At 44.9% G+C, this 17,279-nt stretch overlaps 1 protein-coding gene and 1 pseudogene across 2 annotated transcripts in view; both read right to left on the bottom strand.

Annotated features, from left to right (window-relative positions):
- The window catches only part of CTDSPL (CTD small phosphatase like), a 103,528-nt gene that overhangs the window by 68,402 nt on the left and 17,847 nt on the right, over nt 1-17,279 (bottom strand). The window lies entirely within an intron of this gene.
- LOC132215336 (uncharacterized protein C3orf38-like) lies at nt 8,846-15,749 on the bottom strand (annotated as a pseudogene).

Raw genomic sequence — 17,279 nt, 5'->3', positions numbered from 1 at the left:
ACTAAAAATTAACCAGGTAGCAATTTACACATGAATTCATATAAACTTTAAAACACATGTTTTTAAATTAATGGTAATTAAAATATCATGTGAACTGGGTGAGTGGGTGGGAGGAATCAACAAAATCTGTCCTCCGTTTTTCTTTAATATCGAATAGTGGGCATGAAGTTATTCTTATGCAATCTGATCTAAGACGGAGAGTCATTTACATGCTGCCAGGATGTCCTGGAGTCAAGTGTCTGTCTCTTCTCTCTCCTTCTCCACAATTATGCCACCAGGAAAATGAAGGAACGGTTAAATTCATCCCACTAAGCATTTTTCAGACCTAGGAAAAGAATTCAGAACCGACCATTAAAAACTCACCTGCTAAGAGTTCAAAATGAAGGGTGGGCAAACTATTAGGCAGGAGGAAAGAAAACACATAGGCACATTCTCCTGAAAGAACACATTCAAGTTGGAGAGTTAACTGCAAAGATGGAGACTGAGTCAATATTTGCGTAAGAAAATCTCAACCTGAATTAACACATTCGTTGGACTTGTTAGTCCAGAAATAGTCCCCCAGAGAGGCCTGGAAGTGTGACCTTCTCTTGCACATCTGCTCGGACTTTTATGAGTTCTCTTAATACTTTTTAAAGCTGCTGCTAAGTGTTCATTTTTGTTCTGAGAAGGGCTACCAAACAACCTGTCGGTAACACAAAACAAAGATTCCCTTCATCCCGGCCTTCCTTAAACCTCAGAGCAGACTGTTTTCCAAACGGCTCACATCCCAAGCTGACTGCCAAACAAAGTTAGTAAACCAGCCGCTGACATCTAAACAACAGCTGTGCTCTGTCCCGCGAAAGGGCAGCCTCACCCAGACGGTGGCTCTCCAAAGGTCAGCCGTATCCTGCGGCAGGAAGTCCACTCCGTGGCCGGTGGCACATGCCGGCACCAGGGGATGGACGATGTTTGTCCCCATTCCCCTCCCTCCCTTTTGCTAATCTTCCCTGGTCCTCAGTGTTCAGCTCGCCTGGCACAGGAAGCAGGGGCCTTCGACTTCACCCTGCTCGCACCCTGCGGCTCTTGCTCTGACATAAACTCTTTTCACTGAAGATCATCTTAGCGTCGCCACTGGAAATGGGGCTGATGACTAAGGACCTGAAGATAAAGTCAAAATACTTGCCTTCAAAGCAGGCACGTGTATTTAGCGTCAGGCACTAAATAAATGTGTCTGCAGGGCTTTCTCACGGCATCCCCCCCACTCCTGGAAGGACCGTCCCTCCCATTTCACAGGTAGGCAAGCTACAGGTGCTCAGAGTATTAAAATGGCCTTCCCATGGTCCCGTGGCTTTGGCGGGACACCACATGAACACCCAATTCTGTCTGACTCAAGTCCAAGGGTCATCCTACTCTGGCAACCTTCAGGAGTACAGACACCCTTGAAAATGCCAACTGCATTTAAGAAAACAACACTTGTCATAGTGATGGGAAGTAGGTGGAAAGTTGATTTAAAAATTTACCTGGAGGAGTAAATGAACAGGAATAGCTAATGTCATTTTAATAATGATGATGTAGTACTTGCCTTTACAGATATTAAAAATATGCTATAAGGCTAACACATAAAAACAGTGTGGTATTTGTTTATCTGTATAACTAGGGGCCCGGTGCACGAAATTCGTGCACTGGGTGTGGGGGGGGAGAGTGTCCCTCAGCCCAGCCTGCCCCCTCTCACATACTGGGAGCCCTCAGGCGTTGACCCCCATCACCCTCCAATCGCAGGATCAGCCCCTTGCCCAGGCCTGACGCCTCTGACAGAGGCGTAGACCCCCATCACCCTCCGATCGCCTGATTGGCCCCTTGCCCAGGCCTGACGCCTCCGCCAGAGGTGTCAGGCTTGGACAGGGGGCCCCCATCACCCCCCGATCACTGGCTCTGGCCCCCGCCCAGGCCTGAGGCCTCTGGCCCAGGAATCATGCCTGGGCAGGGGACCCCCATCTCCCTCTGATCGCTTGCTCCACCCCCCGCCCAAGCCTGACGTCTCTGACCCAGGCTTCAGGCCTGGGCAAGGGGACCATCATATCTCCCAAATCCCCGGCTCAGCCCCCCGCCCAGGCCTGATGCCTCGGCCAGAGGAGTTGACCCTCATCACCCTCCGATCACCAATCACCAGATCGGCCCCTTGACCAGGCCTGAGGCCTCTGGCAGAGGTGTCAGGCCTGGGCAGGGGACCCCCAGCTCCCCGCGTTGCAGGCTCCACCCCTGCCCAGGCCTAACGCCTCTGGCCTAGGCGTCCGGCCCGGGCAGCGGTGACCCGCAGCTGCAGCAGCCCCGCGATCGTGGGCTCCGCTTTAGGCCCAGGCAAGGGATCCCTAGCTCCCGGGACTGCCAGCTTCAACCGTGCCCAGCTCCCATCGCTGGCTCCACCCCTACTTCCTGCTATCACTGGCCAGGGCGGCAAAGGCGCCTGATTCTCCAATCATGGCTGGGGGGCAGGGCAAAGGTGGCCTTAGGGCCGCCTTTGCCCTGCCCCCCAGCTCTTAGCTCCCCCCTGGGTTTCCGATCACTGTCAGTGGCAGGGGGCTTCTTCCTGCTTTCCCTTTCGCCTCCCTGCATTGTGCCTACATATGCAAATTAACCGCCATCTTGTTGGCAGTTAACTGCCAATCTTAGTTGGCAGTTAATTTGCATATAGCCCTGATTAGCCAATGAAAAGGGTATCGTCGTACGCCAATTACCATTTTTCTCTTTTATTAGATAGGATACCTGGCTAACAGTAAGTACTCAAAGCTGATAGTTATCATTGTTAGAACATGCTAAGTGCATTATATGTATTTACATATTATTTTACTTAGCTTTTTTTTTTTTTCATAGGGATATTGAGAGGACAATTTTATCCCCACTTTACAGGTCAGGAAACAGAGGCACAGAGAGTTTAAATAACTTGCTAAAGGACACAAAGTAAGTAAAGGGGGTGTCTGGAATCTGAACTAAGGCTGTCTGACTTCAGAATTAAGGGTGTTATTGCACCACTAATAATATCAAAAGCCTGGGAGAATCTAAATGTCCAACAGTAGGGAAGCGAGATAAATCAAAGTGTATCTGTATAAAGAATATTTCTGAGAATGAGACGGATCTATATATGAAAAGATATATATATATATATATATATATATATATATCATGTAAACAGAAAAAACAAGTTCCATTTTGTAGGTAAAGGTCTCATTTTTGTTGAATAACATATGTAGTTATAGTTGTTTGTGAAATACATGTGTGTACACATATATGATATGTGTATGTATACACGTATACATAAATATAGTGTATAAAGTTGTATTACATACCTACATAAACACTATCCTTTTGCTAACATTCTTTTGTATTGCTTCAATCTATTATAAACATATAATAAACATGCTTGTGTAATAAAACAGATTTAAAAAAATGGCTCACTACCTAAAAAAATAAAAGATCCTTTTCTTTTCAAAGGAAAACAGTTCCATAAACAGGCTAAATTACAACTAACTGAAAGTAAAAGGGGCCCTCCCCAACGAGGAGCCGGTACAACAGTTTCCACTATAAAACAGCCTGAATAGGGGACAGCCTGGACTTCAATGCAGGCCAGTCTACACAAGCAGCTGCATCCTCGTTTGCGTCTGGCCTGGTGCCCTGCACACCTGTGTGGAGGATTAGAAAGGCTCTTCCCTGTACAATCACTTCTTTCAGAGAGCGCTGGCCAACAGAAGTAGGGTCTAGAGAAGTGAATGGCCGCTTAAGGACTGCCATGACCTGGGTGGTCCAATCCCAACCAGACGCAGTGAGCCCAGACATGGATTAGTGTGGACGGAGGTGGGCCCAGACTTATGACCAGGCTGAGCTGCAGTCAGCAGTCAGCAGTGGTGATGGCTGGAGAGAAGGTCACCCCTGGGGTGAGGGGTGAGGATGGAGGGTAATCTGGTCCACTCTATGTGCTCTATACTGATCACTGGGTGGGACCAGCCTGGAACCTTTCATAGGACAGCACCTCAACTCCAACCTGGGAGCAGGGGTAGGAATGGGACAGCCTGGTCTGCCCACTGGTTAACTCTGCTTCCTGGGGCTGGCCTCGAGACACCCTGTTGAGTCGCGCCAGCAAGCTTCAGATGGAGAAGAAGCAAAATCGTCACTTGATGCCATAGTCAGCTGGTGGGTGCACCTCAGATAGAATTTCTCAATAGCAAAGTGGCAAATGGTTTTCTAAATCCATCCATGCAGGCATTTTCTTCTTCTTTCCTTCCTTCCTTCCTCCTTCCTCCCTTCCTGTTGTGAGGCACGCACCCCCGCTCAGCCTTCTAACCTCATCTGAAACTTGGTATGACTCTGGCAGGAGACAGCCCAGTCACCTGCCAAAGGACAGGGAGGATATATCCTGTGACAAAGAACCCGGAGACAGAGAGTCTAGATTTGATCACGACTTTGATAGTGTGCCACCATCCACCACGATGGTGAAGCTGGCGGTGGCTAAAGCTTGCTAGATGACTCAGGCTTGCGCTTCCCATTGACGGTCAAAATTCTGACCTTTTATATGATTTTAAAATGAATTTTCATTTTTATCAAAGAAAACAAAATCAGGTTTTAAATAAAATTGCTCAAAAATACTGAAATAAATAACAATAATAATAAAAACACTGCCCTGAGGGCAACACTTTCAATGCTTTCAGCATTTTTTAACCAAGTAATATGTTAATGTTGCCATTTCTTGGTTTACTGATTTATCCTTCATTAATAAACTGCCTGCTATAATGGTTTAGATTTTAGCTTTTTATACCACCTCCCACATTTCCCCATTCCTTATGTTATGATGATAAAGAACTGTTCACCAAAAAGCCATGGAGTTTACTCTGCTTTTTTTTTTCCCCCCTTGTATATTTTTTCCTTGGAATTAACACTTGATATTTATTTCGTTTATTTTCCTGTGCCCTTACACTTGAATTTTTTTCCAGGCACTCTATCTGAACTATCACTATATATAAATATTACTTTCCAAATGGCCAAATGTGTCAGATAATCTGTGGCCTCCACAGTAACTGGGCCTATTCCATACACATTGGGCTTCTCCAGCCTGTTTTCCTGTGGTGGCTCCTGCTTTCTGAATTCCCTTCTCCTCTCCTTCAAGTATTTGTTCTGGTTGTTTCCTAGAAAAGGATCTGCAGGAAGCAAAATGTTGTGTTCTTGCTGACTTACAAATGTCTCTTGTTCTATGCTCACACTTGATTGAAAGTTCAGCCGAGTATCAAGTTCTAGAAAGAAAATCATTTTCTCCTAGAATTTTGTTGACTCTGTTCTTTTATCTTCTAGCTTCCAGTATTGAAGTTAAGAACTCTGACATCATTCTGATTTTCACTCATTTATTTGTGACAAGTTTTCCCCCTCTAAGCTTTTATCATTCACTGGAGTTTTAAATGTTGACGATAAAAATGCCTTGGGATGGTGTGTGTGTGTGTGTGTGTGTGTGTGTGTGTGTGTGTGTGTGTTTCCATTCATGAGACTGGGCTTTAGATTTAAAGCACTTTTTAATACAGAGAGTTTTGACCTTCATTTGAAATGTTTCTTTTATTATTTCCTTGATAATTTCCTTTTCTCTATTTTCTGTGCTCTTTCACCATAGAACTCCTATTCATCAGATATTGAAACTCCTAGACATGCCATTCAACATTTTTACTTATTATTTCGTCTCGATTGTCGCCCTTCCTCTTTTCACTTTATCTTTGGAAACGCACTGATTTTGTTCTAGGTCCTTTCTATTATATTTTAAAATAAATTAAGTTAGTTGTACTTTTATTTTACGGGGTCTCCTTCTTGTTCTCAAATACGCACTTCTAAAAAACTTGGTGATAAAACATTTCCAAGTTTGATATTCCGAAGAATGCCTTACACACATGCACTCAGCGAGACTTCAGTCGTCATCCTTCCTGTACAGTGCTGTGTGGTGCATCTTCTGTGTCAAGGAGGTATTACATTCATAAAAAAAAAGTTGTAGCTAGTTAGGGCCTCCTGGCTCCTGCCTGCCACCCAGCCATTGAACCAGCATTCTAATCTTCACGTTGCTTGGAGAGGCAGCAATAAAAAAGAATATATCCATCTCACCTTCTGTTCTCATTGTAAATATTTAAAAAAAGTATTTCTTGTAAGAGACCTGGAGGTAAGATTATGGATTTCAATCCAACAAGGTTTTCCTGGCTTCATCCGTTTCCAGGGACTCACAGCAACTTCTTGCGAAGGCAAACAGCAAGCTACCGCATGCTGAGGCAGAGCCAACGTGTTCAGCCTGGTCTGGCTGGCAGCAGCCCCCTCTAGCACCCTCCCCATCCATGGATCTAAAGAACCCTGGTTTGAGCATCATCTCCAAGAAGTTTGGGCAATAAATGAACTATTCTGGCTCCTCCTAAGAGATGAAGATGATGGCTGGCCTAACGATGGTTCCAGAAACAAAATGGCTTGCTGGTCTCTAGAAGTTTGAGCCTTAAGTGGTGACAAATACCAAGCAATCTAGTTACATCAGTCAGTCAGTCCTCTTTTAAAGAAATCTTGCACAATTCAAATAGGGCCGTCTAAGAAGCAGTTTAGTGGCTAGTACCAGAGATCCCTTGCTAGGTGCTCATGGACTAGCACAGCGGTTTTCAACCTGTGGGTCGCCAACCTGTGGGTCACGACTCCTTTGGGGGTCGAACGACCCTTTCACAGGGGTCGCCTAAGACCATCGGAAAACACATATATAATTACATATTGTTTTTGTGATTAATCACTATGCTTTTAATGATGTTCAATTTGTAACAATGAAAATACATCCTGCATATCAGATATTTATATGACGATCCATAACAGTAGCAACATTACAGTTATGAAGCAGCAATGAAAATAATTTTATGGTTGGGGGTCATCACAACATGAGGAACTGTATTAAAGGGTCGCGGCGTTAGGAAGGTTGAGGACCACTGGACTAGCATCTCCCACCCCAACAGAAATAAGCCACTGGAACCTGCCTTCTCACACCCTTCTGGGGCCCTCCTGTGCTTGGAATCTGAGGTATGGCACCACGAAGTCTGAAGCAGCGAGCAAGGTTAACGTGGCGAGGTGACACAGGATGGTGATGCTTTGGCAACTCTACAAGTTGAGTTGTTGTTGTGTTTTTAATATATTATTTTTATTGATTTCAGAGAGGAAGGGAGAGGGAGAGAGAGAGAGAACCATAAATGCTGAGAATCACTGATCAGCTGCCTCCTGCACAGCCCTCACTGGGCATCGAGCCTGCAACCCGGGCAAGTGCCCTGACTGGGAATCGAACCGTGACCTCTTGGTTTATAGGCAGACGTTCAACCACTGAGCCATGTGAGCCGGGCTCCACGTTGAGCTTTTTACAGAAAAGTTTGATAAAACACATGATTTCAGAGAGGAATTCAGCTTTGTGCCACTTTAGAGACGGATGCAATCTTACTTTTAGCTTAAGAACACAACCTAGGAGAAAACACTGGCATCGTGGCCAATGCAAGTCGCACTTTCATACCTCCCATTGGTGTTAGCCTGACAGTCAATGCCGGGAGCTGTTTTTCCTGCTGTCAAGCAAACATGTGCCCCCCAAACTGGCACAGGGCAGGCACGGATCTCCCAGAATCTGTCTTGATGAAGGCTGCAGCTGCTGCCCTGTCCGTCATCCATCACACCCCTCACTCCAGCAGCAACACATCTTTCAAGAGCAGCCACTCTCCCACCCGCGGCTCTGCTTGTCTGCGTGGTTGCAGCCCGTTACGTAACTGCCACCTTATCAAAGCACCAGAATGCCGAACTTCTGTGTATTTCTTCAAGTATGCAAAGCCTGACCTTCCTGCTAGAAAATGCCTAGCATATTTTAATTGTCCTCAGAGGTTCCGGATGCATTCTGAGGAGCTATTACTACATTTTCGCTCTTCCTCTGATCCATGCTCCTGCAACAAGGAGGGAATTGCTAATTTGCAGACCGATAACTGTGCAGAGCAATGAGTCACCTCTTTAGTCTCATAAATTCATCCCAGTTTTTTATGAAATAATTATATTAATTGCAATCCCTTATTCGGCACTTACTACGAGCCAAACACCATTTCAAATGCTTTCCATGCATTTATTTGTTATCCTCATAACCATCCTGTGACCGGAATTATTTTCATTTTCATAATATAATTATATGATGTTTTTAATTTTTAGCCTCACTTTATAGATGAGCAAACAGAGGCAATAGGATGTCAAAGGTCATGCAGCTAGAAATGGCGGAACGGAGACACAAACCCAGGCAGGCGGTGTGTCCAGAGCCGCACCCTAATCACAATGCAAACTGCCCTTGCTCCTTGCCATCCTGGTGCACGGCTCTGTGTGCTGGGGGCTGGAGAGCTCTGGGCACATGCTTGGCTTTGGTTTACTTGGGTGTCCTGTGGCCTGGGCAGTTGGCAGGCCACAGAGGCTGGGCATCCACGCTACAGAAGGTGCTCAGAAACACCTTGGCAAATGGAGTGTTGCCAACAATTCCACTACACTCGATATATTGCCAAGGAATGCCCCAAAGTACCTGGGAAAATAATTTTGCTCCTGGGAAAGACAGCAGCTTGGACCCAGGCCAGGCCTGCCCGAGGAGGTACATGGGCTGCAGCACTGAGCTGGTGCTGCTACATTCTGGATGGGAAGTGAATGTGGGGTAACCCTGGCCTGCCCCTGAGACATGAAGCTTCAGAAAAGCGTAGTGTCCACAGGGCCAGCGTCAGGGAACTCAAAAAGGAAGCAAAACCAAAGGTCTGAGCTCTATGCTATGTCTCAAAGGCCGACCTACGGGCTCCCTCTATCAGGGCCATTCAGGGAGATTTTTGTTTTGTTTTAAATATATTTTCACTGATTTCAGAGAGGGAAGGAGAGGGAGAGAGAGAAACATCAATGATGACAGAGAATCATTGGTGGGCTGCCTCCAACTGTGACCTCTGGGTTCATAGGTGGACACAACCACTGAGCCACACTGCCACCGCCGGGCGTTTTGTTTTGTTTTGTTTTTAAATGCAGACACTCAAGTCCTACCCTGGACCTTCTGAATCAGGGTTTCCCACTATTGGGCTTAGAAGTCTAGATTTTTTAGAAATCACCCCAGGCAATTCTGTTGTATTCTAAACACAGTTGACCCATTGCCTTGCGTATCTGGGGTTTCAGGTCAGGCATCAGAGAAAAGCTGTACTTTAAAAGCAATATTCAATTCAACAAGTAGCATGCAGGCCTGAGAACCAAGGTTCTAGTCTCAGTTCTATGAATAGCTTGTGGGTGGACATGGGGGATATCCCTTGGCCTCTGTGAGCCTTAGGCACCCCCACCAGGAAGATCAGGGGACTAAGTCCCTCCCAGCTCTGAATCCTGCGCTTCCTACCTAAGTATCCTCACCACACCGGAGTTGTTACGTAAACAGAACTGATGAGGTCCTAAAAGGAGTGGCCAGGTGAGTACCCGGAAGGGCAACGATCAGTCAGTGTGGGCTGGCGTAGGGCACTGGGCCTTGACCATGGGGAGAATCTGGATTGGGGTGGTCATCCTGATAGGCCAGGCATCAGAGCGAGGGGAGAGACCAGGTGTGAGGGTGTAGGGGGAGTGAGTTGGGAGGGAAGTAAAGCAGGTCTAAGTAAAGGAAAAGGTTTGGAAACATGGGTGGGGAGGGAAGATGGTTCCAGGTTACAGAAGCCCTTGAAAGCCAGGGAGGCGATGTAGCGACAATGGAAGGTGGTGTTTTGGGAAGATGACTGGGTGACCTATGCAGGATGGGAAAAGTGGGAGGGGCAGGCCTGGTGACTCAGCCAGGGGGACATCTGTGACCCAGGGGACAAGCCTATTCTAGAGATGATGTGGCCTTGACCTGCATCTGTGGCAGTGGGAACCGGAGGGGAGAACATGTCAGTGGCAAAGCTCCAGGACCCTGGGATCTGGATGGTTGTTATGGTTCTTTTAGTTCTACTTGTTTTTGTTTTCTGCTTATCTGTAGTTTCTGTTCTCTCTCTGCAGTGAGCTGATACTGCTCTGTGATAAGAAAGAGAAACATACAGTTCAGCATTTCCTTTGGGAAGCCAGCAAACTAATCTCCACCCCTTGTTGGCTTAACCCTTCCTCTCACCTGTCTGTTTTTCTTAAGAACCCCTTTCTCATGTTTTTTAACCAACTCTTCTGCACCCCATACCTCTCATCCCTTTGCTGAGAGGCTTCTGCAGAACATTCCTTCTCCTTTGCTTTTTAAAAAATATATATTTTTATTGATTTCAGAGAGGAAGGGAGAGGGAGAGAGAGAGAGAAACATCAACAATGAGAGAGAATCATTGACCAGCTACCTCCTGCAAAGTCCCACACTGGGGATCAGGCTCGCAACCTGGGTAGGTGCCCTGACCAGGAATTGAAACGTGACCTTTTGGTTCGTAGGTTGATGCTCAACCACTGAGCCACGCCGGCCGGGTTCCTTCTGCTTTTCTAGACTTTTCCTCCTGCCAGCTGCCTGTAGTGCAAACCTTGCTTTGCTCCCCTGCCTGGTGGGGAGCCCAGGGTCCCGGCCTGAGGTCAGTAAACTCCCTGCTATCCCGCTCTTCACCAAGCAGTCTCTGAGGAGTTAGCTTTCTTTCTCTCCTTGAAGCCAATCTCATGGTACCTGCCTCAATAACTTCTTCTCCCAAAGAATTCCTGTCATCATCCTAGGAAATGCTGCCATCCGAGAGGAAGACAACTGAACCTCCCAGCATCACCACCCGCTGACATCGCAACTTCTTTGCCCATTCCTGTCCGCCCACAGCCACCTAGCAGCCCTTCATGTCCCGCAGGACTCCTATCGCACGGCAAGCTCCGAGACCCCACTTTGACCATGGACACCTGTCCTCTGACTTCTTGGGTGTCCAGATCCCAACTAAATATCCAGTCATTGGTTCTCTTTCGATTTCCCTTTCCTGCCCAGCATCCTGGATTCTGAGGCCAATTATTTAAACTGCCCTCATCAGTACCCTCTGAAGCTCCGCTGAGCCTGGTACCGACTAGAGAAAAACTGCCCAGCATACCATGGGGCTCCCTGACACAAGTAAGGCACCCAGGTGAGCTCAGCTGTCCACACCCCACTGAAGCCCAATCTTACTGCCAATTCTATCGGAGACCCTTACCACTTTCCACTCCTGGCGAATGATCTTGCCTCGTTTCACTAACACACTGGCAGCCATGAGTGATGAACATTCTTATTTTCCCTGCTCTTCGGCTGTGACCTTTTGCATGCCTCCAATGATCTTTTCCTTCTTTCTGGAAAAATATGTTGTCCTGTCCCTTTAAGGCTAATTTTGTGTGCCTTCCAAGCCTTCTAAAGGATTAACTCGGTTGATAATTCCTTCTTTTCTTGTTGACTTCAAGCTCTCCGCCATCATGCAAGAAAAATGCTTTGACACTCCCTTCCCCTAACACCCTCTCATCTTCTTGCTACTGCCAAGCTCTTTAGAAAGTTTCGCTGGAGTTGTTAACGTGACACATGTTCATGCAAACAAGTTAAACAGTGCAGAAGAGCACAGAGAAAACAAAGATTAGCCAACATCCTGCCCCTCACAGAGAACCGCTGATAGGAATGTGATGACCATGCTTCCAAATTATTTTCTATGTAAACATTCACATGTGGAAGTATGCATTGCACACAGAAGAGGTTACACTGCACATGTTCTTCTATGACTTGCTTTGGGGAACCCACACTATCTCCCCAGCACTTTTCCCATTTCCGTGTCATCTGTTTGTAACCACAAAAGGCATTCTAGTGAAGCTAACCAACATAATTACTTCTCTATCTCCTATTAGTTTACAGGTGGGGTTTTGTTTTAGCTGTGTAGAGAATGCTGTGTTGAATATTGTTGCATTCGTGAAACGATTTATTTATGACAACTTCCTTAAAAGGGATTGTTGGATATAATATACTTATTTTTTTTATATAATGTTTGATATACACTGCAAAACAGTCTTCCAGAAAGATTGAACTAATTTAAACTCCTATCAATGGTTGTCCTTAAGAACCCTAAGTTTTGGTAATGTTTCAAGATTTCATTTAATATCAAAAATGAAAAAGAGGACAGCATTACAGATTCTAGTCATTGAAAAGATGAGGATATGCTGAACAATGTTCACCCACTGTTTTGAAAATGTAGATGAAATGGGCAAATTCCTAGGAAAAAGAAACTTGCCAAAACTTATTTGAGAAGAAATAGAATATCTGAATAGTCCTGCCTCTGTTAAGTAAATTAAATCTATATTTCAAACCTTCCTACAAAAATACCTCTAGGCTTCAAAGGGTTTCACAAATGCATTCTGCTAAATGCGTAAGAAAGAAATAACACCAACCTTCCACAAATTCTTCTAATTTATTTTTAAGTCCAGCATAGCACTGGTACCAAAACCTCACAAGGACATGCAAAGAGAAGAAAATCACAGACCAGTCTGTTTTGGACATCAAGATAAAGGTACAGGCACTGTTAATACTACAGTTGTTTGTTGCCAGTTACCTCCGTAACAGAGAAAATGATAAATTTTAGTCAGAGGTCAGTAAAAATGAAGATGTACTATCTCTGAAGTCTATTCGTGGACCACGGGGGATTTGTGGCCTCCATGTCAAAATCCCTGTACTGAAAACAAACAAACAAACTAGTGCTGGAGGCAGCATCGCACTGGGAAACCAGAGCTCAGTCCACGTGGAAATCCCAGCAGGTCAAGTCTTGGTGAGGGCCTCTGTGCTGGGACGCCACAAGCCTTCAAAGACTTCTTCGGTTGATTTCTTTGAAGAGGACTCCTCTTGATTCTGCATTTCACACATTTCTTTGTTCTCCTTCCAATGGGATTTCACTTTGCTTAATAGAAAGGACTTCACTGAACATTTCAGTCCCTTTATTCCCCCCCCCCCCCGTGAATTCCCACGATAACCGGGTAGAATTGGCAAGTCAAGCAAATCATTCCTTTGATGACACCCCGGCGATTGGACTACACGTTTGTAAATAGAACATTTTAAACCAACATGGACCTTTGTGGTCAGAACTCTACACAAAGCCCACTTGGCTCTGGACCAAGCACTCATGACACCCTCTGGAAGGTCACCCGAGAGAAACATGAGAGGACCAGGGTGTGCTCTGGCCCCAGCTCACAGACCTGGCAGAGCCTGAGCTAGCACCGAGGATCGCGTAAGCCCTTCGGAAAGCTCAATGACCAAGTTTTCTGGATATCTTCCCGCACACTTTCCTAGAGGGAAAAGATCTGACGAAATTCAGTAACTGCGTTTTTACCACTTCTTTTGAATTCATCTCTACGTAAAAAAGGTAGTATCTTTAAAAATGGATCTTAATACTCAATTAAAATAAATATATCTTAATACTCAAAAGTCCAGAATTAACATTTAAAATTGTGAAATATTTAAACATACAGAGAAGCACAGAGAATGCAACAAACAACTATATATTAGGCTACCCAATGCCTCAGACCTAGCATATCTTAACATTTTGCTGTATCTGCCTCAAGAAAATAGTTCATAAAAGAATAAAACATTAAAAATACAACTGAAGCTACCCGTGTACCCTTCCCTGATCCCATTCTCTTTCCTCCCTCTCCAGAAATAATTACTATTATGAACTTGTCATTCTTAAGGATGTTTTTATAGTTTCATAATACATGCATATATCCATATACTATATAGGAACTCTTTTTTGCAGGTTGTCAAACTTTGTATGTATGGTATCCCACTGTATGTGTTGTTATTATGTAACTTGCTTTTTTTGGTTCAACATTATATTTGTCAGTTTTAGGCATATTCACAGATGTGACTCTAGTTTATTCCTTTTACTGGTATAAATGATTTCATTGTTTAAACATGCCTCAATTTGTTTATCTGGAGTTTTGTTCTTATAAGACCTCTTTTAAGTAGATCTCATCCCAGTTCCTAGAGTGAGCATGTACCTCACGAGAGTCAAATTCACCTATAAGAACTGGTTTTCTTGTAGTCCCTAGAAAGTGAGCACCGAGTTTAAGGGAGAATAAGTACTGTTGTTGAAGCTTCTAAGTTCAACCATCAGCAGGTGGAGGCAGCAGTGTATCTTTTTACTAGGATATTTCTAAGGTACAGTTAAGCATTTTTTTTTTCCTGGCTGTGAAAACAGCCAAATGTGATTCTTTGGCCATCAGAGGTGATCTATAAGCCACTAGAGTCTTGAGACAAACTCTTTTCAGACTCAAATAGTTTAAGTGGAGTATGTGTTTGCCACTAATAACTATGACCAATACAATGGGATCCAAACATCTTTAAGGGCCTTGTTAGCACCCTTTTCTTCTTAAAAACATCTCTTTGAAAATATCTACAGTGGGATTTCTTTGATGAACTGCATTAAGCCTGCAGAACATCTGCTGCAACTCAGGTAGAAAGAGGCAAGTATCTGCATAATATGTAAGTCTGTAGTCAAAAAAGGTGTTTCAACTAAACTATGTCCATGTAGTACCGGGGAGAGTTTCTGTATAGACTGACATCGGTACTCGATGCTTTACAGGGTAACTTACTAGTAAACTCAGTGCTCTTCTGCTCAACAATGTCTCATTTCCACTACATAAAGGTTGCTCAGTTCCGCTAGCCAAGGCCTGCCTTACATTATATTATGTCCTACTTTGTGGGTACCACATAAAGTGTTTATGTTATAAAAGGCCTCTGGATCGCTTGGTTTAAATGAATAGCTGCTTTCATTAACGTTCCAGGAGCAAGGGAAACAAGCCCCTACAATAATTCTCAGACCAATAAATTCGATTTTCTAAGTATTCTCCATAATAGAGCAGCAGGTGAGTCCACAAATTTGTTCAAAAGTGCCCAAACAAGTGTTCCCTCAGTGGACAGTCCCAGCAACTCCAACCATAGCCAGATTATGAGAAGAAGAAGCACATTTCAATCTGTGGGAATAAAGGTTGGCATTGAAAAAAGAAATGTCCTTCTTTCAGGAGGGACAGCAGGTGAAGGCTCACCATTTCTGCTCCTTGGTAGTTTATCGCATTTTGTCCAGAAGTGCTGTGGCCCCCAATATGTTGAGGGGGTCCAAGAAAAGTATTCTGAGAATTAAGAAGTTCAGAGAACCAGTGACAGAATTTTTCTCCTAATCAATAAAAATCAACTATTCTAGCTTCAAATTTTTTTAAAAATATGTTTTCATTGATTTCAGAGAGAGGAAGGGAGAGGGAGATAGAATATCCATCGGCTGCCTCCTGCATGCCCTCTACTGGGGATCCAGCCTGCAACCCATGCATGTGCCTTGACCTAGAATCGAACTGGCGACCTCCTGGTGCCTGGGAGGACGCTCAACCAACTGAGCTACAGAAGCCAGGCAATTCCAGCTTTTTAAAATCTTCTTTCTCCTGCTGTTGAGAGTCTAATGTCCTCAGAGGTCTTAACTGGCTGGGGTGAGGGGCGGGTTTCCTTCAATTTCAGAAGTAAGTGCTTTTCCCAGTAACCCTTTGCGTGCTGGGTAAGATAGTGTTTTTCAGGAGCTGGAGGTATAATAACCCCTTGTGATGACAAGTACTTAAATATGACATCTTGGTGGACTTTTGTGCACCTCAGAAGTTCTTCTGCATTTGATTGTACATGAATATTGCACGAATGGCATCTTGGCGGTCCTCAGGCTGCACCAGGCTGAGGTGGTGGTGTTGCATAGGGCCATGATCTCATTGTTATCCATGACCTCATCGTTAGCCATGATCTCATTGTCATCCATGATCTCATCATTATCCAGAAGGCCGAGCAGGTTAGGACCTGGGCAGCTGAGCCCTGACAACTTGACCCTCAGGAAGGGGGAAGAGGATGATGACAATAATGTCGCTCCTGTAGGTCCATGGGGCCAGCACCTTGGCAACAGGCACTGGGAGAGCCTTTCGGGTTCCCCTCCAAAGCGTCTCGGGTATTCCAAACCCTTGGGCAGAATTAATCGCCAATGAGGTCCATCTGTAAATGCGCTGCTCCAACTAGTTGTGCAGGGCAGAGCGGAGTCCCACGGATCTCACTTTAGGGGAGCACCACGCTTACACGGGGAACATCCACCTCCCACAAGGCAGCTGGTTGCGGAAAACTAAAAACATCTTAAAACTCTACTTTTACTTAGTTACACACCTGGACGTAGCGTGTAAGTGATGAGTGAAGCCTACCACTTCCTCCAGAATTTGAGAGAAAAAAGCTACCGGATTCTTGACCTTTCCTATAAACAGCCAGTTCTCTCATATTTGCTATTCAGGTGAAAATGGAAGAGGTTGAGGAGTTAATAGCGAGACTCGAGGAAACAGAATTTGTTGTATAAACAACAGAACGTGAGTTGTAAGGAAATGTGGCCTGCCATCTCGGGTAAGCCCTAAAATTTACCCCGATGAACATGCTGCCTCTGGCAGCAGTAGAAAGGAGCATCTTTTGGGAAAATATGGTTGTGCCTTTCAAGATGCAAATTTCAAAGGGCTTATAAGGTCCTCCAAATAGTTCCTACGTTTCCTTTTCACAGCGTCAGGCGAGGTTTAACTCTTGCCTGTGCTACTCGATAGGCATCCCTGAATCACACAGGCAAGTTGCCTACCCTCGCTGAGAGTCAGTGTCCACAGATGCAAAACGGGAATGGTAATACCTACACTGAAGGTTGTTGGAGGATGAAGCGAGATACACACGTAAAGTGCTTGGCGTGTAGTAGTCACAAAATAAACGGCAGCTTCCATAGTGCTTTGCAAACCTTCTTCTTAAAGGACTGCACATGAGCACCTCAAACACATGGATGGCCAGGTCTCATTCATCTGTGCATCCCAAGCACCTGGTACAGGTGAAGAGCACGTAGTGGGTGCTCAATAAAAGTTTACTGAATCAACGAATTAAAGATAACCATAATATGAACACATTAAATACTTATATAATGCATATGTATTGTATTATTTAATTACAATAACCTTCTGAGGTATTTACTCCTATAAAATCAAGGCTCAGCCCTGGCCGGTGTGGCTCCGTCCGTTGAGTGTCATCTAGTGCACGGAAGGGTTGCCGGTTCAATTCTGGGTCAGGGCACATGCCCAGGTTGCGGGCTCAATCCCCAGTTGAGGCCCTGAGTGAGGCAGCCAATTGATGTTTCGCTCTCACATTCATGCTTTTTTTTTTTTTCTCTCTCTCTCTCCCTAAAAATCAATTAAAAAAATCTTAAAAACTATCAACTAAAATCAAGGCTCAGGGAGATTAAGTAACTTGTCAAAGTTCACACAACTCCTAAGTGATGGAGCTG

Source organism: Myotis daubentonii, chromosome 14, assembly GCF_963259705.1.
Source record: "Myotis daubentonii chromosome 14, mMyoDau2.1, whole genome shotgun sequence".
NCBI lineage: Eukaryota > Metazoa > Chordata > Mammalia > Chiroptera > Vespertilionidae > Myotis > Myotis daubentonii.
Note: the sequence above shows the minus strand (reverse complement) of the source record. Positions and strands in the feature narration are given on the sequence as shown.